Below are 19,564 nucleotides of genomic sequence, written 5' to 3'. Positions count from 1 at the left end.
GGCGCCTTGGGCCCTTGGGGAGGGGCGCACCAGCCCATTAGGGGCTGGTTCCCTCCCATATTCAGCCCATTAAGCCCCCCGGGGCAGGTGGCCCCACCCGGTGGACCTCCGGACACCTTTCGATGGTCCCGGTACAATACCGATAACCCCCGAAACCATTCCGGTGACTGAAACTGGACTTCCCATATATAAATCTTCACCTCCGGACCATTCCGGAACTCCTCGTGACGTCCAGGATCTCATCCGGGACTCCGAACAACATTCAGTAATCACATACTAATTCCCATAACAACTCTAGCGTCACTGAACCTTAAGTGTGTAGACCCTACGGGTTTGGGAACCATGCAGACATGACCGAGACGTTCTCCGGCCAATAAACAACAGCGGGATCTGGATACCCATGTTGGCTCCCACATGTTCCACGATGATCTCATCGGATGAACCATGATGTCGGGGATTCAATCAATCCCGTATGTCGGGGATATACCCCGCGGTATGACCCGACCGGAGTTATGACCCGGCCAGACTTGGCGATTCACCAGAAGACCCGGCTGGAGCTAGGCGACTCACTGGCGATCTGCCTGGACATGGCGGTTTACATATAACCCGCCTGGACATTGTGACTCACTGGAGACCCGGCGGGTGGGTCAAACGGACGACAAGGCCCAAGGCCCAGTAGGCCGGTTCATGTGATGGTGGGCCGACTTAAGAAGAAAGGTGTAAGGAATATTTCCCTTACAAGGAATCAAGACCCGGACTTGTATTCGGCTTGTAGTAGAAGATAGGCTAGTCCTAGTTCTACTAGGACTCCACATGTAACCCGCCCCCTCTAACTTATATAAAGAGGGGCAGGGCTCCCCAAAGAAGAAACAAGAAACAAGAAACAAGAAACACGAACAATCTCTAGGGCTAGACACAAAGAGCCGGCTTACCGGCAACTCTCTCATGATCATGCTTACCGGCAACAACATGTAGGGTTATTACCGGATGATGTTTCTCGGGACCTGAAGCTGTCTAAATCCTTGTCTTGCGTGTTGCTCTCTCGTCCCGATCAATCCCTCTCAAGCTACCACATAGATGCGTTGGCCTCGCGACTAAGTCCTTACACTAGGACATCTGCCGTGACAATTCCACGACAGTAGGCGCTCACCGTGGGGCTCGCGCATGGTGGTGTTGAGTTCTTGAAGGGCGCTATCCCAGTGATCGAGAAGCTCCGCCCAACTTATTGAAGAAGTTTCGGTCGACTTGTCAAAGAGTTCCAGCTGGCTCACCGAAAAAGTTCCGACCGCCTTGACGAAAGGTTCCGTCTAAATCGCCTAAAAGGTTCCGACCGCCTCGATGAAAGGTTCCGTCTGAATCGGCGAAAAGTTCCGACCGCCTCGACGAAAGGTTCCGTCTGAATCGGCGAAAGGTTCCGACCGCCTCGACGAAAGGTTCCGTCTGAATCACCAAAGAGTTCCGATTGCCTCGACAAAAAGTTCAGTCCGAATCGCCGAAGGGTTCCAGCCGAATCGCCGAAAGGTTCCGTCCGAGTCATCAAAGAATTCTGACTTAGGCTACAGAAAAGTTTCGAATTATCAAGAGGTTCCGGTTCAAAAGTTCCAGATTGTCAAAAAGTTCTGGCCGGATTATCAAAAGGTTCCGGTTCAAAAGTTCCGGCCAGATTATCAAGAGGTTCCGGTAAAAAGTTCCGGGTCATCAAAGGTTCCGGCCGGATTATCAAGAAGTTCTGGTTCCAAAAATTCCGGCTCAAAAAGTGTCGGCCGGGTTATGTGGAGAGCTCAGACACTAGAAGACACAGAACCAATTAATTATTTTGTCAAAAAAAAGCAGCACTATGCATTATCCAGCGCCAACATCCGGCAAAAAATACCAGGTGATATCCATCCAAGTTTGTTTTATTATCACATGTTGTTTTTGTCAAAAGAATAAGTTTATCTTTGCCTTGTCTGTAATATTGTTTATGCAGGGCAATTATTTATGACAAAAAGTGATATTATACTGCGGAGGTGAAGGCACGCCAACATCTTTTGGCACAGGTGGTCATCTTTACTCTACGGACCCCCGCACCAGCTTACAACGTCGTGGCAGTCTCTCGCGACCACACCGGCTTACAACACCGTGGCCGTCTCTCGTGACCGCGCCGGCTTACAATGTCGTGGCCATCTTTTACGACCACGCCGGCTTACAACAAGGAGGACAACTTACCCACACCGGTTTACAACACCACGGTTGATTCATCTGTCTGAGCCGCCTTTGATGTTGCGGTCGTTTTTACGGTCCGTCTCTCGCGGCCTGGTCTACATCAACACACCGGGCCACATTTTTCTGGATGAGCTGTTTATTGAGTATGAGCAAGTCACTACTTGGGAAGCCCGATTTCTCTTCCAACAAATTGGAGGCAAATTATCATATATTATCAACCGCCGTCTGCATTGCATGGCTCAATGGATAGGTGCACAAGTCGCCGGCACTACGGTTTGGTTAACTTCAAACAGCCAGTTGGAAGGAACCATTGGCCGAGTTGCTGACACGGTCCATACGGGATCATTTATAACCCACCGCAATCACCTCAACCTTCTGTGGATAATCACTAGCCTAACATATCAGGTGAAATCCATCCAATATATTTTATATTACATATTATTTTCTTCAAAAGAGCAATTACTTTGGTTTGCAAGTTGTCCCATGCAGGATTCAAACCGGTCTATATCATGGTTAATTATGGAGAATCTCAAGCCAACTCCTCAAGTCATCTTGAGACTCGGGGGCTACAATGATATGACTCGGAAAAATTAGCCGGTTTCAATGAATTCAAGAACTCCGGGTCATTAAAGGGAAAATAACCCGGGCACCGGAGATTACTGCTAGATCGATGAAAATTTAAAAGCTGTCAGAAGATTTCTGGCTCAAAATAAGGACTCTTGGCTAAAATCCGGTTCAAGAGACATCTTCCTCCCACAAAGCACTGAAGCTCTTAAATCCGGTTCAAAAGCCGGCCCAGGGTACATTTGTCCCTCACAAATTTTTGAAGCTCTCAAATCCGGTTCAAAATACGGCTCAAGGTAAATTTGTCCTTCACAAATTTTTAAAGCTTTCAAATCCGGTTTAAAGTTCCGGTTCAAAAAGCATTAATCTCTCGCAAGTTCGAGTTCTTAGAAAAATTAAAGGTTGCTAAAAGAACTTGCTGCCATGATGCGCAGTTTAAACTTGGGTATCCGGCCTTACGACTTATCTTATTATGATCACTTGGGGGCTTCTTGCTCATCGAGCATAGCTATCAGTACCCTCTTGATCGGCGCAATGCCAAAACTTATATGATCACTTGGGGGCTTCCTGTTCAAACATAGGTCATATTCGAACCAAAGAGAACATAGCTGTCGATACCCTCTTGATTGGCATACTGCCAAACCCACTAGGTGGCTTCTTGATCATATCTGAATCATAGCTTAACCCCTTTGGGGTCTGACGTGGGTCGTATTCGAACCAACGTCATTAAACAACTCTTATGGTCACTTGGGGGCTTCCTGTTCAAACATAGGTCGTATTCGAACCAAAGAGAACATAGCTGTCGATACCCACTTGATCGGCATCGCCAAAGCCACCGGGGGCTATATGATCGTATTCGAATCTTAGCTTAACCCCTTTGGAACGGTTTACTGATCGTATCCGAATCAGAAGCCTCAAAAAGTTTTATTCTATCTCTGGTAAAGTTTATTGTAGCCACAATTACTTAACTTGAGACCTTTTGGGGATTATATCCGAAATGTATATAAGTGTTTTATGATTAACCCGGCTTGACTTTTGACTATAAGTCGCCAGCTTATGACAACCATCATTTATATGGAAGCATTGGCTTCTAAGGATTGGGTTATCACCCTTACTACACAGATCATGTAAACCGGCAGTACAAATTCAATATCACAGTGGTTATATGTGAGGTATTATGACCCGCCCTGCGGTAAACCGCCAAGGGTTCTTGTGATCTACTTGTGGACATGATAAGACTACATTTGGGTGGTTACCCGCCCGGGTTTGACGATAAGTCACCAGGGCATATGTTGTTTAAACTCTTTGTAGGATTTGCAGAAATATGACATATAAATGATTAAGTTCAAGCTCATTACCAAAGTTGATGCTTCAAAATGATGATCCGTTCTGGATTTTTCTCAAAGGCTATAAGCCGCCGGGTTATAAAAATTCCGGCTTACAATGGAGGTGTATTAAATCGCCATCGGCCAAGAGCTGCCGAGTATTTAAACTCCAGATTTACTTGTCAAGTGATGAGGTATTCAAATCTTTAATAGCCAAAACTGGCTAGATTTTCATGATGATATTGAATGATTGAGGTTTTCATACCGGATTATATTATTTAAATCTCGAATAGCCAACATGGCTGGATTTCTATTGTGATTATCAATAACCAGTGCTATGATTGAGGTTTTCAAAGTCGCTTTAGCGCAACGGCTATTATTTTTATCAATGGATATGATTTATTCTACAATGGAAGGAATAGTCCCGAGTCGCTGCAGGCTTACGACCCGACACTTGGGGGCTATATTATTCAGATTGGGATTATATCAAATATGCAAGTCCCATGTCACTGCCAGCATGCACCATGGCACTTGGGGGCTAATGTAAAGTCATTTTTTGATCAACTTATTGAAGACCCGACTCATCCCATTGTAATGAGCCGGCCCTTGGGGGCTACCAATTGCTCCTGTCAAAAATTCAAGGTACACAAGCATTAATCCATTATATTGAACGGTCCACTGTTTAGTTGGTGGAGTACAAAGCTCTTAACCTTGTGGACGTGGGTTCAAGCCCCACGGTGGAGACTATATTATATGATGTTATTATCAATTATATACAAAGTCCCAACTCAGTATTATCTTACTAAGCCGGCCCTTGGGGGCTACACATTGCTATTCAAATTTACATGGTTATATCTACAAAGTCCCTATTCATTATTTGCATAATGACCCGGACCTTGGGGGCTACACTGGTTGAAGTTTTCATGAGCATAAAGCAATTACAAGTCCCAGGTTGCTGCAAGCATGACAACCCGACACTTGGGGGCTACATGTGTGGAATATTCAGTTTATATGATTGAGATGAATAAACCGGATTTCTTCAAGGTTGCAACATTTATTGGAGCAAGTCTTAAACCATCAGTTTGTTCTGCTCAAGACTTGGGGGCTACAGGTAATATGGATATAAGGGAGAAAAAAATCTTCAAATTATCAGTTTTGAGCAAATCAGGAGGATCAATTACATAAACCGGTGTCAACAACAATTATGAACCGACATCATCTGTTTTATAATCAGGCAGTTTTTGGTAATGATAAACCGGCAAGTTTTACATCTTCAAGCCGGCTGAATATCACATGAGTATTTGAAGACCAAAATTATTTAACCCGGCACCTTGGAAGCCGACTCAAGTGGATTATTCTTCACAATATTTTTCTGTGAGAAACCAAGATCAACAAATTGAGTATGAAGCTAGCTTATTTGACCTGGATTTTCTAGATGAAGGAAATGACAATTGGACTTAAGGATAATCAGGTCCTGTCTCAGGAGAATATTTAACCCGGAGCGCAAGGAATCAAGGATGATCAGGTGCTGGTTTACAAGAATTTTTAACCCGGAGCACAACCTGTCAAAGTTGTTCTGGTGTTTATTTTGCAGGATCAGTTTAACATGGATAAATCCAAATTAAATTGGGGGCTAATGTCGGGGATATACCCCGCGGTATGACCCGGCCGGAGTTATGACCCGGCCGGACTTGGCGATTCACCAGAAGACCCGGCTGGAGCTAGGCGACTCACTGGCGATCTGCCTGGACATGGCGGTTTACATATAACCCGCCTGGACATTGCGACTCACTGGAGACCCGACGGGTGGGTCAAACGGACGACAAGGCCCAAGGCCCAGTAGGCCGGTTCATGTGATGGTGGGCCGACTTAAGAAGAAAGGTGTAAGGAATATTTCCCTTACAAGGAATCAAGACCCGGACTTGTATCCGGCTTGTAGTAGAAGATAGGCTAGTCCTAGTTCTACTAGGACTCCACATGTAACCCGCCCCTCTAACTTATATAAAGAGGGGCAGGGCTCCCCAAAGAAGAAACAAGAAACAAGAAACAAGAAACAAGAACAATCTCTAGGGCTAGACACAAAGAGCCGGCTTATCGGTGAGTCTCTCATGATCATAATGAGACCTAGCCACAAACAACACGTAGGGTTATTACCGGATGATGTTTCCTGGGGCCCGAAGCTGTCTAAATCCTTGTCTTGCGTGTTGCGTCTCTCGTCCCGATCAATCCCTCTCAAGCTACCACATAGATGCGTTGGCCTCGCGACTAAGTCCTTACACTAGGACATCTGCCGTGACAATTCCACGACAACAATTCCCTTTATCAATCGGTATGTTACTTGCCCGAGATTCGATCGTCGATATCCCAATACCTCATTCAGTCTCATTACCGGCAAGTCACTTTACTCGTTCCGTAATGCATGATCCCATGACTAACTACTTAGTCACATTGAGCTCATTATGATGATGCATTACCGAGTGGGCCCAGAGATACCTCTCTGTCATACGAACTGACAAATCCCAGTCTCGATTCGTGCCAACCCAACACACACTTTCGGAGATACCTGTAGTGCACCTTTATAGCCACCCAGTTACGCTGTGACGTTTGGTACACCCAAAGCATTCCTACGGTATCCGGGAGTTGCACAATCTCATGGTCTAAGGAAATGATACTTGACATTAGAAAAGCTTTAGCAAACGAACTACACGATCTTGTGCTATGCTTAGGATTGGGTCTTGTCCATCACATCATTCTCCTAATGATTTGATCCCGTTATCAATGACATCCAATGTCCATGGCTAGGAAACCATAACCATCTATTGATCAACGAGCTAGTCAACTAGAGGCTCACTAGGGACATGTTGTGGTCTATGTATTCACACATGTATTACGGTTTCCAGTTAATACAATTATAGCATGAACAATGGACAATTATCATGAACAAGGAAATATAATAATAACCATTTTATTATTACCTCTAGGGCATATTTCCAACAATATATACAGTAAAATAACCGCATCATCGTGAATAAGAAAAAACCTAGACTATACAATAAATAAATTACGGCATATTACATCCACTAGGCATCAAAGTTCTCCACTATGATAATAAAGCACAAGCAGACATCAGATTACATACACTGGGCATCAAAGATCGCCACGAGTGCAAATAAACACGCTGACAAAATAATATACAAAACCGACAACACTTCAATAGAGTTCAAGAAAGGTTAGCCCTGCTGGGGAGCTACAGCACAAGCAGCTGAGCAAGCTGATGAGACTACGCTTGTTTAACACTTATATCCTCCTCACTCTGAAAGATAAACAAGAGACAGATGACAAGTTTTGCACATAAAAGTATCAGTGCTGACAATTCATCACATTTCTTACTGATGAATAAAGTGACACGGTTTAAAATTGCATTAACACAATATGGTATTGTTCACGTCAAGACATGGCAGGAAATGACATTGTGGAGGAGTTGGCAGCTTCACGACACCACTGGATTACAGATGAAGAACTCATAAGTATCAATGTTTAGTGTGCTGTCAATTTATCCCATTTTAGATTGGCAAATAAAGAGATGGTTTAAATAATAGTAGAATGATATGACATTGTTCATAGTTAAGACATTGCAGAATATGACATTGTGCTGTAGTGGGTAGGTTCACCACACCACTGGATTATGGATGAAGAACAGAAGCATACATGCAGTGCAAAAGAAGATCACTTGCTCTGTATAGTTTAATTTACATGGTATGAAGAAGGAACTTGGTTGTACAACTGAAAACTTAAATTGAGAAGGACAAACTTTTCTTTATGAACTACATAATAAACTTTAAACATGCAATTTGATGCAAACACCAAAAATAAACAGCTGTTGCAGTCATGCCTAACCAAATATACACAACAAAGTTTGAAGGCTTGAGAAGGACAAACTTACATTATTGGTGAAGACAGGCTCTATAAAGCCCTTGTCCATGCTGATGGGGGGGGGGGGGCAATTCAAGAAGTTTACCACATAATCTTCTTCATAAGCATTGCCTTTATTCTACATTTTATTAAGAGTAAATATAGATGTGATAATATAAGAAAAAATGGAGAATATTTAAGATAAGATGAAGAGTGATGCTACATAACCAAGTAGCCATAAATGTAAGTACAACGATATAGGCAAAAGGTACAGCCAAGAGCAATGCATAGCTAAACTTCTTCAATGCCACCGGTGTTATCCAACCTTATGGTAAGAGTAAATATAGATCTAATGTGTAGAAAATGGTGGGCAAAGGAAAATAAGCTGCAGAGTGATGGTACATGAACAACTACCAGTCAATATAAGTACACTGATAAAGGACAACAAGTACTTACAATAACAATGCAGAGCTAAAAAATTGCATTGGCATTGGATATATTCTACACTAATGTAACCATTTATATAGATCAGATAATTTGGAGCGAACAATTGGTAAGCAAGCTATCATGCATACTGCTATCACATAATGAACTAGGTATGTATGCAAGTACAGTGATACATGACAACAGGTACTAACAAGAGCAAAGCAGCGGGCAGCATATTTGCGATATCCTGTCATTCTTTTCAAACCGGAATTCTTCTTCGAGAAGATTTCCTGCAAAAAAGATCCGTAAGGCACATGCGGAAAAGTAGAAGTTCAAATTTTCATGTGATTTCATAGACAATACCTCATCCTGGGAACGAGGCCAGTGCATAACAAGGTTTTTCCATTCAATGTCTTCTAAATTTAGCACAGGAGACTTCACCGGAAATTCGTTTATAGACTTGCCATCAAAGTGTGATTTCCTTATGTAACACCAATACTGCTGCAATGCTTCCTTGAAAAGCACAAGCAAGCTTTGCTCATCATGACTATCCAGATTGACCCTCGCCTACTTACAACAATGTAATGTAAATCATTGATGTGTTTAGTCAGCAGAAAACAGGAAAATAATAACCATGAATAATAGCACTTACACGTAAGTTGGACAGGAAGATGTGAAAATGGTGTTTGTCTTCACTATAATCTTCCCATGATGGGAATATATTCACGTAGTCCCTAACAACATTGAAAGCATTGTCTTTTAAACTGGGAATAACTGGAATGGGTTCTGTAAGTGCATCTAGTGCCACCCCTAGTTGGTTTTGGAGTATTGACGATAAACCTGGTCGAGGGACTAATGTGTTTGTGAGAATTGCAGGATAACACAGGTAATAGTCCCTCATTGATTCGGTTTACCTACCGGAGATGACCCCTAAAAATGTGTGAAGACATTGAAGACAATGGTGGTCTATGAAGCTATTCACGTTGAAGACTATGACATGAGAAGACATCGCATGAAGACTATGGAGCACGGAGACTTAGTTGTTTTGTTGTTTGCTTTTCTTCTTTGTTGAGTCATAGGAACCACCGCACTATTAAGTGGGGTCCAAGTGAACAAAGTCAGAGTGACTGAAGTGATGCTCAACTAAATCCTATGTCTTTGAGCGAAGACAATGAGAGCAAATCTTATCCAGAGTCGGATGAGTTAGCTTTACTTGTAGCCCAAGTCAAGCTGCCGCGTGTGTTTGAAATCTGACCATTGGGACACGTGTCAGTTCCTTAGTGACCCAGGGTCATTTCGGACAAATCATCTCGGGTTGCCCAGTGGCTATAAATAACCCACCCCCTACACCATAAATTGGTGGCTGCTCAGAGTTAGTGCACGGCTTTTGTCGTTTGTGAGCAACCCACCTCCGAAGCATTTGCGAGAGAATCTGTCACACACAATATGCGATACTATCCTAAAGAGACTCGAAGGTCCCACCAAGGATAGAACCGCATATTGAAACGCTTTTGCAAGGTGGATATCATTACATCAACATTACATAATAGATGGGGATACATACAAGAGGCAAACAATGCCACATGAATACAACATCACAAAACATAAGAGCATCATCCGACTACAGATGAAACACAAAAAGAAACTCAAACGACATCCACCCTGCTAGCCCAGGCTGCCGACCTGGAACCTATCCCCTGATCGAAGAGGAAGTAGAAGAAGAACTCCAAACAAGCAAGCATCGCTCTCGCATCATGATCATCGCATAATCTGTACCTGCAACTGTTGTTGTAGTAATCTGTGAGCCACGAGGACTCAGCAATCCCATTACCATGGGTATCAAGACTAGCAAAGCTTAATAGGAAAGGAAGGGGTAAAGTGGTGAGGTTGCAGCAGCGACTAAGCATATATGGTTCCTAACATACGCAAATAAGAGCGAGAAGAGAGCAAGCGGAACGGTCGTGAAGCTAACAATGATCAAGAAGTGATCCTGAACTCCTAGTTACGTCAAACAAAACACAGAAACCGTGTTCACTTCCCGGACTCCACCGAAAAGAGACCATCACGGCTACACACGCGGTTGATGCATTTTAAATCGAATCTGGTGTCAAGTTATCTACACGGCTTTCGAAAGATTATACCCTGCAGGGGTGTCCCAACTTAGCCCATGATAAGCTCTCGTGATCAATGAAGGATATACCTTCTCCCAGGAAGACCCGATCAGACTCGGAATCCCGGTTTACAAGACATTTCAACAATGGTAAAACAAGACCAGCAAAGCGGCCCGAATGTGCCGACAAATCCTGATAGGAGCTGCACATATCTCGTTCTCACGGCACACCAGATTGTCCAAACTTCCAGTAGGCCAGCCCAGAGTTGCCCCTGGTGGCCACCGGCGGCTGGCAGGTTGGACCAACACTCACGACGAGCACTGGCCTGGGGGGGATAAAATAAAGATGACCCTCGAGAGTGCGACTCCCAAGGGAAAAAGGGCTAGGTGAGGCAAATGGTAAAACCAATGTTGGGCCTTGCTGGAGGAGTTTTATTCAAAGCGAACTGTCAAGGGGGTCCCATAAATCACCCGACCGCGTAAGGAATGCAAAATCCGGGAACATAACACCGGTATGACGGAAACTAGGGCAGCAAGACTGGAACAAAATACCAGGCATAAGGTCGAGCCTTCCACCTTTACCAAGTATATAGATGCATTAATAATATAAGAGATATTGTGATATCCCAACCAAAATCCTGTCCACCATGGAGAAATCTTCAACTTAACCTGCAACTAGCAACGCTATAAGAGGGGCTGAGCAAAGCGGTAACATAGCCAAACAACGGTTTGCATAGGAAAGGTATCAAAGGTTAGAGGTTCATGGCAATTAGGGAGGCTTGGTAAATAGGTGATAGGTAGCATAGCAAAGCGATAGAACGAAGCAACTAGCATAGCAATGATAGTAGTGAGATCCAGGGTAGCGGTCATCTTGCCTGAAATCCCGCAAGGAAGAAGAATGAGTTCATGAAGAAGACGAACGGATGAAGCCACGAAGACGAACCAAGCGTAGACGAACGAATCCTCACGATCGCAACGGAAACAGGAACTATCGAAAAGAAGCACACAACATAGTAAACACACCACACATGAACAAGACATGATGCACAACCAAGCATGATGCAAGACAAGACTACATGAAGCTACTCATGGCAAGAGATGATGCATACAAGAGCAACACATCAAAGCAAGTTTAAATGAGGCCGGGAACAACATATAACAATTCCGGTAAGTCCTCATATGCAGATTTCGAAATTGGTCCAGATATGAATAAACCTTATGTTCAAGTTGTTAAGCACCAAGTTAAGATGCACAAAGATGATCTACATGAGATTCTAGTCAAGTTACATATAAAGTTTGTTTAATTCGGAGCTACGGCCTAGAAGATATGAGCAAAACAAGTTAAACATGGCATTGATGCAAAATGCATCCAAACATCAAGAAAACACCTCAAAACAAGGATGCAACATGATAATATGAAGCTACATGCAATTCTAAGCAAGTTTCATATAGAGCACACTCAAAACGGGGCAACGGTTCAACACACACACATGAAACAAGTTTAAAGGACAAGCTGTCCAAAACAGCAACTAGGCATATTGCAAGCACCAAAACAACATGCTACAGTACCTCAACATAAAAACAAAAGACATGAACATGATGTACAGGTAAAGCATAACAAAACATGAACACTGAGCTATCTCCAGAAATCAGTAGAACATGCTCAAACACACATGGCAAGATTGCAAATAATAACAGTTCAGACTTTGCAGAAAATAACATCAGGTTGCAATGTTTAGAGCTATCAAACAACATGTTACAGGAACTTATTATGGCAAACGAAGGCATGGCATGAATCTACTAATAGCATAGATCAAAAGTCCCTTACTGACCATAAGCCAAAAAGGATCAGAAAATATGATGGCACCCATGTAAACATAGCAAGTTATAATACAGATTCAAACATGGCAGGAACAACGATACGAAGACATGTAGATGAGCTTGTGAAACTCACTACAGAGCAAAACATGGCATGGAAAGGCAACCAACAGTAAGAAGGCATGTTTATGAAGCTAAGCATGGCAAGAGCAAGTTCATAGCATGCAAGGATCAACTACAACAACCTTGGCAAAATTGAATAACATGTAAACAATCTGCCAGGAAACATTTTGAAGCAAAACTAGAGCACGAAAAAGATATGCTAGACTACTCCATAATTTCAACCAAGGGCAGGGATGGATAGAGAATAACCATATGTTCAAAACACCCTTACTGAAGTATCTCAAAATATGCATGGATCTCTCTGTAGCATCATGTCATGGCATCACAATAACAGCAGAACAGGAACTAAAATCAGCAATATCACGAAGCCTAGTTTGCATGCTTGTGCTAGTCACCACATTGATCACAAAAATACATGGTAAGCACCTCTGTAAAGAAGACATGGCATAGTTCAAAACACATGTAGACATCAACCTCATAGGATGCACACATCAATCATGGCAAAAATGACAAAAGAGCAAGTTATTACAGTTTCAGCAGATTAACATCATGAAGCACTCTTGCAACGATGATTCAGGCATCTAGATGAGCTCAAATGAAAATGATGCAATGTAATGAAATGATGTACTCGTTGAGACGAACAATTTGACATATTACACGCACAAGACGGAGCTACGGATGCAGAATTACGATGTGATGAACATGGCATGATAATGACAAAATATTCGGGACTTAGTGGAATTTCGACCTCGGGGAAAAGTCAACCGCGGCGAGGATTTCGCCGGAATCTCGCCGGAGAGGAGGGAGATGGCCGGAGACGGGCGGATCCGGCGAGGGGGCACCGTATCCGGCCGGAGCACGGAGGTCGGCGCACGCAGGCGCGCAGGGCGCCGGCCATGGAGGGGGGCCGCGAGCTCGGGAGCTCCTCTCCCAGGAGCTCGCGCGGAGGGGCGAAGGAGAGGCCGGGGCTGGCGCGGGCTCCAGCGAGGACGGAGGCGCGGGCCGGCGGCGGAGCTGGCGGCGTCCGGCGAAGGGGAGGCGAGGGGCCGGCGGAGGAGGCTCGGGGGCCGGCCGGAGGGACGCGGCGGGGGGTTCCCGGCGCGGCGGCGCGGCGCCGGTGGCGGCCGGGCAGGGCACCGGGCACGGGCGGAGCTGGCGGGACAGGCGGCGGCGGCGCGCGGGCTCGCGCGGGCCCGCTTCAGGCCCCGCGGGCCACGGCGGTGGGAGGCGCGACGGGACAGCTGGCGGCCTGGGATTCGGCGGGCGGCGGCGGCGGACGACGTCCGGTGGCGGGCGGACATGTCCGGCGCGGAGAGGGGAATTTTTAGGGTTTGATGGTGAGAAATCATCCGCGAATTTTCGGGGGGAGGGCATATTTATAGATAGAGGGAGCTAGGAGAGTCCAAAGGAGGAGCGGTTTTCACCCACACGATCATGATCGAACGACCGAGAGCATGGAGGGGAGTTTGCTGGGTTTTGGGCCACTTTGGAAGGGTGTTGGGCTGCAAAGAGAAAGGGGGGTTTCGGGCTACGCGGTTAACCGTTGGAGTATCAAACGACCTCCAAATGGCACGAAACTTGACAGGCGGTCTACCGATGCTATACCAAGGCCACTTGGCAAGACTCTATCCATTCCGAGAACGTTTAACACTCGCTCACAATGAGAGACAAAAGGGGAACACCGGAGGACATAGAAGCGCCGGATTGCAAAACGGACAACGGGGAAAATGCTCGGATGCATGAGACGAACACGTATGCAACATGAGATGCACATGATGACATGATAAAATGCAACACGCAAGCAAATGACATGGCAAAGACGGCGAATAATTGGTGGACACCTGGCGCATCGGATCCGGGGCGTTACAACACTGCTCCACTAACAAGAGATCTCGTCCCGAGATCTTAGGACCGAGACGGAAAGGAAAAGGGGATGAGGTGAAACAAGAACTCAAGAGAAGAACCAAAGAATCGAGAGCACTTGAGAAGAAGAGAGGAACGACGAGAATGACGAGAATCGAAAGCTCACAGAATCAGATAGACTATGAAACCACTCCGGTTAAACGAGATAAGAAACGAATAAGACTGAAAGAATTTAGGTAGCACTCCGGCTGAACATGGAAAGAATAGAACACGAGCTTGAGAGGATGGAAAGATACTTGATGAGGAACAACACAAAACCTCTGGAAGAATTGAAATAGTGGAATGAAAAGAACTTAGAAGGAAGGATTGAACGTGGTTGTTGAGAAAATCAACAACGAAAAGAATAAGCTTGTTTTGGACTTATGGATAACATCTCAAGATCATAAGGTGATAACCGGCCACGAACGGAAAAGATAGAATAGCTGAGAGGAATGAAGAAATGCAAAACTCCACTCCAAAGAATATGGAGAATTAATTGCACTTCGAGATGCAAGAAGGAAGATACTTGAACTCCACCGACAAAATCTTGATAAACACTTGAAGAATGAATTAAATCATGACGAACCACCATGAAGAACTTCGGTGACAAAAGATGAAGAGATAGAATTGAAGGATGAAAGAATAAGATGAGCCTTGCGATGATTTAGATGGAGTTTCCGACAAAATGGCTGAGGAAAAATTTGAACTCCGGAAAAGAAAAGATGAACACACTTGGAACTAGAATTTATTCATCAAGAACAAACTCTGAAGGAAGGCATTACTCACTTGGAAGAAATAAGAATATGATTTATTATATACTTATCCTTCATCAAATTAAATTGATGACATGGATTTTGCATATTACTTATTCTTCTTGCAAAAGGGTTGAGAAGTGACATATCGCAAACTTGAGAAGGTCTTCATGAACCACCGGTAGGATTGGAAAGAACGAATGAAATTTATACGATAATCAAGGAAAAAGAATCTTGAACGAACCACCGTAAGAATTCGAAAATGACTGATGAAAGAGAAAGAATCACCAGGAAGAAACAATATGTTTGAGGGGGATTTAGATGCAAAAGGACAAATAGATCAAGAGCTGATTAAAGAACACTTGAACGAAGCACCGGGATAATTGGATAACGACAACTGAAATGTGAGGATGAAGAATTCTTCTGGAACGCTGGCCTCTGGTGAAAAGAAATGGAAAAACAACTCCTGACATACTCCGGATGGGTAAGAAAGGAATATCTGACAAATAGAATAATTCGATAGGATAACATGAAGCTAAAACCATGAATCTTCGAGAGAACAGACAAGATTTAGAGGAAACTCTACATCGGTCTTCAAATGATGACGAGAAACACCAACAAAATTGCTGAGATACTCCGGGAGAATGAAAAGCAGAGAGGTTGATCCAACAATGAAATTTTTTTTGAACGCGATCTTGGAGAAGACATTTGACTGATGGGATCCATTCTTACGTCACGCTTGAAAAGAATTGAGAATAACTCCGGGGGAATTAGAAGAGTCAGGTAAGATCCTGGGAAAAGACCTGTGGGTTAGGGCCCACTAAAAAAACACCGTTGAAAAGGGATGTTGAAGAGGTAGATGATGCACCGGAACAATTGAAATATTTGAATGAGGTGACAACCTCGAATTAATTCAAACATAGACGAATATCCTGAGATGTCTTCCGAACTCCGTAATGATAAACTGGCAAGAGGAGAACGAGCAGGGAAAACACTTGAGCCGAGGAAAAGAATATAATCACTACCGAAAAATTAGAATTGAATCCACCGGAAAAAAAGGGATGAAGAATGTCCACCGAGACGAAAATGCACCGATTGAAATGATTGAGGGAAGACTGAAGAGGCTCCACACGAATGAAATTGATGGTCGAAACAGACTCAGGCTCCAGGAAGAAAAAGGGTGGGAGGGCGGGAAAACAAAGGTAACTTGGAAGGGGAACCAACGAATATCTTGAAGAGAAAACACCGGTTGAAATCATTGAGGAAAGAAAACAAAGACTTCGCACGAGTAGGATGGATACTCAATTACGGACTCCGGTTCCGAGAAGAAGAAGGGTGGGCGGGTGGGAAAAGAAAACAACTGAGGATTGAACTTGGCAACGATGAAGAGGCTCGAGTCAACTTGACGAGAAATGCACCGGATGAAAAAAAGCTGAGAACCAACGATCAGAAAGCCAATTGCATGATCCTAAGGAAAAATTTGAAGGGGAAGAGGAGTAATTCAAAACACCAACGTCAAGATTCCTTACCAGAGCAACGAAGGGGCCGAGGAGTAAAAGAATTCCTACTCTCTGATATAACTAGACTCCGAAAACAGTTTTCTTCTAGACTCAACAACGGCCAAACTACACGATCAATCAAGGGGGCTCCTAGGGTCGGTCGAGGCTTTGATACCAACTTGTCACGCCCAATATGCGATACTATCCTGACTCGAAGGTCCCACCAAGGATAGAACCGCATATTGAAACGCTTTTGCAAGGTGGATATCATTACATCAACATTACATAATAGATGGGGATACATACAAGAGGCAAACAATGCCACATGAATACAACATCACAAAACATAAGAGCATCATCCGACTATAGATGAAACACAAACAGAAACTCAAACGACATCCACCCTGCTAGCCCAGGCTGCCGACCTGGAACCTATCCCCTGATCGAAGAGGAAGCAGAAGAAGAACTCCAAACAAGCAAGCATCGCTCTCGCATCATGATCATCGCATAATCTGTACCTGCAACTGTTGTTGTAGTAATCTGTGAGCCACGAGGACTCAGCAATCCCATTACCATGGGTATCAAGACTAGCAAAGCTTAATAGGAAAGGAAGGGGTAAAGTGGTGAGGTTGCAGCAGCGACTAAGCATATATGGTGGCTAACATATGCAAATAAGAGCGAGAAGAGAGCAAGCGGAACGGTCGTGAAGCTAACAATGATCAAGAAGTGATCCTGAACTCCTACTTACGTCAAACATAACACAGAAACCGTGTTCACTTCCCGGACTCCGCCGAAAAGAGACCATCATGGCTACACACGCAGTTGATGTGTTTTAAATCGGATCTGGTGTCAAGTTATCTACAACCGGACATTAACAAATTCCCATCTGCCTATAACCGCAAGCACGGCTTTCGAAAGATTATACCCTGCAGGGGTGTCCCAACTTAGCCCATGATAAGCTCTCGCGATCAACGAAGGATATACCTTCTCCCAGGAAGACCCGATCAGACTCGGAATCCCGGTTTACAAGACATTTCAACAATGGTAAAACAAGACCAGCAATGCCGCACGAATGTGCCAACAAATCCTGATAGGAGTTGCACATATCTCGTTCTCAGGGCACACCGGATTGTCCAAACTTCTGGTAGGCCAGCCCAGAGTTGCCCCTGGTGGCCACCGGCGGCTGACAGGTTGGACCAACACTCACGACGAGCACTGGCCGGGGGGGGGGGGATAAAATAAAGATGACCCTCGAGAGTGCGACTCCCAAGGGAAAAAGGGCTAGGTGAGGCAAATGGTAAAACCAATGTTGGGCCTTGCTGGAGGAGTTTTATTCAAAGCGAACTGTCAAGGGGGTCCCATAAATCACCCGACCGCGTAAGGAACGCAAAATCCGGGAACATAACACCGGTATGACGGAAACTAGGGCAGCAAGAGTGGAACAAAACACCAGGCATAAGGCTGAGCCTTCCACCCTTTACCAAGTATATAGATGCATTAATAATATAAGAGATATTGTGATATCCCAACCAAAATCCTATCCATCATGGAGAAATCTTCAACTTCACCTGCAACTAGAAACACTATAAGAGGGGCTGAGCAAAGCGGTAACATAGCCAAACAACGGTTTGCATAGGAAAGGTATCAAAGGTTAGAGGTTCATGGCAATTAGGGAGGCTTGGTAAACAGGTGATAGGTAGCGCAGCAAAGCGATAGAACGAAGCAACTAGCATAGCAATGATAGTAGTGAGATCCAGGGTAGCGGTCATCTTGCCTGAAATCCCGCAAGGAAGAAGAACGAGTCCATGAAGAAGACGAACGGATGAAGCCACGAAGACGAACCAAGCGTAGATGAACGAATCCTCACGATCGCAACGGAAACAGGAACTATCGAAAAGAAGCACACAACATAGTAAACACACCACACATGAACAAGACATGATGCACAACCAAGCATTATGCAAGACAAGACTACATGAAGCTACTCATGGCAAGAGATGATGCATACAAGAGCAACACATCACAGCAAGTTTAAATGAGGCCGGGAACAACATATAACAATTCCGGTAAGTCCTCAGATGCATATTTCGAAATTGGTCCAGATCTGAATAAACCTTATAATTCAAGTTGTTAAACACCAAGTTAAGATGCACAAAGATGATCTACATGAGATTCTAGTCAAGTTACATATAAAGTTTGTTTAATTCGGAGCTACGACCTAGAAGATATGAGCAAAACAAGTTAAACATGGCATTGATGCAAAATGCATCCAAACATCAACAAAACACATCAAAACAAGGATGCAACATGATAATATGAAGCTACATGCAATTCTAAGCAAGTTTCATATAGAGCACACTCAAAACGGGGCAACAGTTCAACACACACACATGAAACAAGTTTAAAGGACAAGCTGTCCAAAACAGCAACTAGGCATATTGCAAGCACCAAAACAACATGCTACAGTACCTCAACATAAAAACAAAAGACATGGACATGATGTACAGGTAAAGCATAACAAAACATGAACACTGAGCTATCTCCGGAAATCACTAGAACATGCTCAAACATACATGGCAAGATTGCAAATAATAACAGTTCAGACTTTGCAGAAAATAACATCAGGTTGCAATGTTTAGAGCTATCAAACAACATGTTACAGGAACTTATTATGGAAAACGAAGGCATGGCATGAATCTACTAATAGCATAGATCAAAAGTCCCTTACTGACCATAAGCCAAAAAGGATCAGAAAATATGATGGCACCCATGTAAACATAGCAAGTTATAATACAGATTCAAACATGGCAGGAACAACGATACGAAGACATGTAGATGAGCTTGTGAAACTCACTACAGAGCAAAACATGGCATGGCAAGGTAACCAACAGTAAGAAGGCATGTTTATGAAGCTAAGCATGGCAAGAG

Source organism: Triticum aestivum, chromosome 2B (genome assembly GCF_018294505.1).
Source record: "Triticum aestivum cultivar Chinese Spring chromosome 2B, IWGSC CS RefSeq v2.1, whole genome shotgun sequence".
NCBI lineage: Eukaryota > Viridiplantae > Streptophyta > Magnoliopsida > Poales > Poaceae > Triticum > Triticum aestivum.
The sequence above is the reverse complement of the archived record's forward strand: the minus strand, read 5'-3'. Positions refer to the sequence as shown.